Source organism: Sinohyriopsis cumingii, chromosome 2 (genome assembly GCF_028554795.1).
Source record: "Sinohyriopsis cumingii isolate HCF-2022 chromosome 2, ASM2855479v2, whole genome shotgun sequence".
NCBI classification, from domain to species: Eukaryota; Metazoa; Mollusca; class Bivalvia; order Unionida; family Unionidae; genus Sinohyriopsis; species Sinohyriopsis cumingii.
In genome coordinates this window covers 9,865,070-9,871,260 of record NC_142962.1, presented here as the reverse complement: position 1 = coordinate 9,871,260, position 6,191 = coordinate 9,865,070, and positions in this window count along the sequence as shown.

Here is a 6,191-nt window from a genome sequence, read left to right as displayed (position 1 = left end):
ACACATGCACATCACGGTATCATTAAAAATGCTTAGCTACAGATGCGTATTAAAGGGGTGGTGGACGGGGCAATTTGCCCGGGCGCCAAAGGTCTTGGGGCACCAAAACCCCTTTGACACATCATTGTCGCTCTGGGCGGCGTTTACCCACAGTGCCACTGCTTAGATATTATTATAGCAGCGACTGTTTATAACCATATTTACAAATAATATCGTATTATATTCGTCACATCATCTGAGTAAATCGTACGTCTAGGCTATATGAGATGGATCAGCACCGGCCTTAGCAAACGCGTGGCCCGATTTGGATCACTTTGGCAGGGCCCCTTACATCTACGCGCGTGGCCCCGTGTGAGCACGGCATAATTAGAAATAAACTTTTTAAAAAAATGTTTTATATGATATTAAACTTTAAAAATTTCTTCCATCGCTTTAAAATTACTATATCTCTATATATTTTTTTTTTTAAATTACTAACGCGCGGGACAAATCGGTCCAAGCGGTCTAAGACCGGCCCTGACAAAGATATTGATAACCTAATGTATTTCACAAAAGCATTTATGTATCTGATAAAATGCATAGTGCTCAAGATTTTCTCATATGTGCGCAAGCATAGTCCAACCAATATATAAATCAAACAAAAGGAAGTTAAGGAAATTGGTACGTGGTACCGTGGATCAAGCGCCGTCGAAAAAGTGGTCACTATGTACCTCTTTTACTTTTCATTTGAGGAATATAACAATAGCAGCAGCAACTACAAGAACAATCAAGAACAACAACAACAATAACAATAATAATAATAATAATAATAATAACGATCACCACGACGATGGTGATGAATCTTGGCTTCTTTTCTATGAAATTAATTTGTTAAATTATGTACACATTTCTCGTTGTTTGGGCGCTCTGAGATGGAAGAGTCGGGAGTGTTCAGGAGTAGGTCGATAAATCAACCCCACACATATAATGATGGTATTACTGGCTGTTTAAAGACTGATAACGCCTATTCATTAAAACCTACAAGAATCTGCAGACAATCTTGTCTGCACATAGTGGTGTACATGTTTACACACTTACCGGTATTTATCGTGGCTGTTGAGCTACCGTGGGCTAAAGGTTCATTTGGCGATAGGTACATACTATTTTCGGATAAAACCCTGTTGTTTGGCGACTTGTAAATCCACGTGGAATAGCACAACCCTCTGTCCTTTGGTCATTTTGAATTTCGCGCTAGTTTTGGCTATTATTAAAAACCAGTAAGAGTCCAAACTGTACGCAGGTATGTTCAGGAAAGATTTGTATGCAGCAAAATTGTACAGTTTAATAAAAAGATGACATCATTCCCACATATCGTCCATCAGTATCAACACAGATCTGGGGGTTTGATTTATCGAACTAGTTCAGGACAAGCTAAGGTTATTTTGGATTACGTAAATTTTGAAACAGCATTTACTTGTATACAGAACAAGAGGTCCATGGCGAGTCTGATATCGTTTACCTCATACATTCATTAAAAACTGAAGAAAGCCTTATGTCACATAACCTAAGAATATGATGTGGATTTGCGCATTTCCTTGACATTGTTAAATGGGTATACAATTAAAATTGTCTATACATTAAAAAGCACTCAGTTGAAAACAAATGACTATGTAATATATATAATCATACTTTAGCCATCTTGAATTCAGATGATCGAATTAAAACTAAATTCACAGTGGGTCAAATTCATTCGATCTATTTTTGGTGAATTAATTGGTATTAATTGGACACATTTAGTGATCAGCTTTATTCGTGGTAACCAGTATATATATATATATATATATATATATATATATATATATATATATATATATATATATATATATATATATAAACGAATGTAAAATAGTCCTACCCTTGTATCATGTAATTTAATAAGGTGAGCTGTTACAAGACTTCCTATGTGTGTATCTGACAATAGTATATTACAACATGTACAGATCCACAACATTATATCTAGGCTTGGAAAAAAAACCATGACAGATGTATCTGTGAGTACTAGATATAAGTGGTGCTTGGATCTCAATAGGGTTATGAACCCATACGTATCGGACACCCTCTGCCAACGTCGCTTTTCGAGGAAGAACTTTCGCGGACCGCATTTGACGCCACTATTCAATGACAACTGCTTGTAACTGCAAAAGCAGTGGCTTCAGATCATGGCCCACGATATTTGGTAAACGAAGAGCTCGGTCGGTCGTCACGTGACTCATTATTATGTAGTCAAAGTCACTGTGTAACAAAACCCAAGTTCCCATCTACTACCAATTAGAGGACAAACTAATGTATGTTGGATGTAAGATGTCCGTTGTCTATATTCCAGTTTACACAAAAATCATGCCTGTTGAATGTTGTCTGTTGCCCATATTTTCCGATTATAGGGATTTGCGCTACATTTATAGAGAAGGTTATACTGTATAATAATGGCTTGGAGAGCGCATCCCGTCTACAACCTATATGAAGCCAAGCAGGTTTCTTAAGCTGTCGTTGATAGTAAAGTCGATCATATCGCCCCCTCTAAGCGTTACTCGTGTCTTCAGCGTATAATAGGTGCAGTTTCGACGCTTTCGATCCTATGACCCTTTTCCTTCATCGTCTTCTTTATGTGATCATTGTTTGCGCCAGGACTTATTATGAGCATCATACCAACGTTATTATCAGAAGCGATATACATAAACCTGTATTTGCTGATTTTGATACGAGTTCCATAGTTCTACAGATATCCAAGAAAGGGACAATTCTTTGGGTGTAAAATCACTGCTGATTCCTAAGGCGTACTTGGAATCGAAGTGAAGTGTATCTAGCCTATACAGGTCTATGCACACACACAAAAAAACAACAGCATTGCACTCTACCTTGCTAAGCATCTTTTTGCCGAAGCAGGTGATCCAGTATTTCTGTGATCTCATTACCCAATGCAGCGCCAACACTGCCTACCTGTTCGCGGCTTGTTTGTAGTTTTAGGTGCTTGACAAACTCTGTTGCGTATTTTTAAATATTTTATTCATTTACCCATTGTATTTTTATATTTTCCTTTTTGGTTCGTCTTCATAGCAGTGGAAGGAGCAGAATATATATTGGGCCTTATAGCAGGTTGAGATGTTGCCTGCCGTTGAGGTGATGGTACGGCACACAGAGGTGGTTTTAATGAACCCCACAAAAGTGCTCTCTATCTCTCTCAAGTATGGATTGTTTTACTACGTTTGTTTGCTGAAGTGATACCTGTCTATGTAATGTCACTTGTGAAAACGGTGCTATCTGAAGTGGTTGCGATGGATCTACCACGCCAAAACATTAGAATTTCAGCGCTAGTTATATGGTCGAAAAGTATTCCTTTATCGTGTTCATGTTGTCGCAATCGATTTTAATGTCAAATACAACGACAGAGTCTCAGCCAAAATCACATTTTCTACACGTTTGATTTCTTCTGGTTCGAATGTTGTAAAGGTGATCGATTCGCCTCTAGTCACCTTGTCAAAGTCATCAAGCTTTTTGTACTTGTCCTGGTTAGGATTTAGAGTATAAATGACGGCGTAGTCCTCGCTAAACGTATTGTTAAGCAGCATGTTTAAAAGAAGACTAGTGTTTCCGCGGCATGTGGGACCAACGGTCAGGTAATGACAACCAGAAAACAAAACATGTGTCTAGAATGTCTGGTGTCCATTGAGTTGTTAACGATTCGAATTTTTATGTAGCAGATCTTAAGTTATAATGTATTATTATCCAGCTTTTGGCACAACTGGCAGCACTAGCAACACTCTGACAGACGGCTATTTGAAGCAAATTTTAATACTAGCAAACGCGTGCTAAATGTCAGTGACACGATTTCAGGAATATTAAGAATGTCTTCAAACAAGATCACAAACATTGCTACACCAACCGATAACACAGATGCGGCTAACAAAACTATGCAGACAAATATATTCCACAACGCGAGTTGTTGTGACCACTGCTTATAACACTTTTCCTAATGCAAGGTTGCTTGCTCTAAAAACAGGATTGGCTTAGAGTAGCATTAGCAACAAGTTCATTCTATCTGCCCCAGATTTTTTTTACTAAAGCCAATTGCACCATGACTGATGACACAATCTCATGAATTCCAGAAAAATGACAAACATTGCCACGTTATCCACAGATAATGATCAGTAATGAGACGACATTGCTATCGCCAGGTTTTGTATGGACGGTAACCTGGTTCTTAAATCCCCAAACACTGCTTCCAGCAGAAACATCGAAATGACTGGCGATATTTCAGGAGACAGCGCATTGTACGTGGTTTTAAGTGCGTTATCGAAGTGTATTTTTGTTCAGAGGATATCCTCAGTAACCTGTTTGTCCATCATTATTCAGACAGTAGGTTTTATAATTGCTAACAATGTTTAGCTCGTCCATATTTCATGTCACTGGAGCTGAATTTGGCTCATGCACAGATCAAATATGTAGGCGTGACAACGAATACCACATACATAAAAAGCGTGTTGCTGCTTTTGCAGGTCACATAACTGCAATCTCACCAGGCAGTGAATGAGATACAGCTGACGTTTCCTAAAATGGTTGGATTCAGATTTGTTTTACCGCGGTCGTAATTATTTGTCGCTTTGATCTAAGAGGCAGATGACTTGGGACAGAATATGTCAGCAGTAGTGAAGTGGGGCTGTTTAGCCTCAAGGGGAATTAGCATTAAAAACACCCCTGGGCCTGTTTAGCCTCAATGGCAATTTAACATGGGAAAAAATCTTGGGCCTGTTTAGCCTCAATGGGAATTTAACATGGGAAAAAAATGTTGGGTCTGTTTAGCCTCAAGGGGAATTTAACATGGGGAATAAATCGTGGGACTGTCTAGGGACAAGGGGAATTTAACATGGAACTATAGTTTGGGACTGTCTAGGGACAAGGGAAATTAACATGGGAAATTGAAACAGGGAGGGGTCTCTATTTTTTTAAAAAAAAAAGGGGGGGGGTAGGCAATGAAAGTCAAGGTCTTTTCGAGAGATTGGAGTGGCCCTGAAAAAGGGCCTTTGGGTTTATGTTAATATGCCCTTAACATAAAGGGCATCTGTGACTTCTTCTTGTCCTTAGGCTTCGCCTGACTGCAGGACCATAGACTAAAACTCTTCTGAGGCATCCTTGCCTCTCCACATAGATCCTACGTGTCCATAGGCTGGTATCTGTCCTATGGACAACTGTCCACTTGGCTCGGACATACATTGGTATGTCCGTCCTGAACATCATCGAAGACACAAGCGTGGAAGATTGAACGTCGGTCCACATGTTGGGGTGCCGAGAACAGGTGAAGGAATGCAGTGAACTGCACTTATTTATAGGGAGAGGAAGGATTGAAACGGATTGAGTTCGTTGACCAATCAAAACACGCGTTACAAAATTCAGTCAGCCCACATCCAATCCGAAGAGAGCAGTCAGTGACGTCACGTGGTCTATATAGATTCGCTAGCGTCTGTGCGCAGTCAATTCATGCGACAGTTTTTCAACATGATGGAAACTCAGAAAACGATCAGTTGGGGTGTACCAGCCGTGTAGACCACGCAAGGGAACCAGGATTTACTTTCAGAAGAGGTGAAATGGGATTTTGTGGATTTTCTTACCTCGCAAGAATTTGTTCAGGAACCTTCGCCACCTTCTCCTTCATTACCGCATTTTAGACAGAGACAGAAAGAAGAATTGGAGAAATTTATACAACAGCAAAAGGAAGCGGAACAAGCTTTTCTCCTACAGCAACAAGAAGAAGAAGAAGAGGTAAGAAAAAATCAAGAAGAAGAAGAAGAAGCAGCAGCAAAGAAACAAGGGTGTGAAAATCAAACGGTCACGGTACTGTTAGACATTTTAGCGGAGTTAAGAAGTCTGAAACAAATGTATCAGACTTCTTTATTACGACCGAAGAGAATACGACCTTCCCGAGCTAAACACTCCAACCCTGTGACTAAGCTGACCGTGCCACCCTTAGTGATTTCAACCAAATCATCATCATCATCAACAGTACGCAGTCCAGAAGTAGGCTTTGACCGTGGCAAAGGCTTAAGGCAGTTAAAGTTGATTGCTTAAACTCACCCCTACACCAAGAAAAAGGCCCTTTTCAGGGCCACCCACATCTCTCGAAAAGAGATAGACTTTCAATTGCCAACATCCATTCAAAC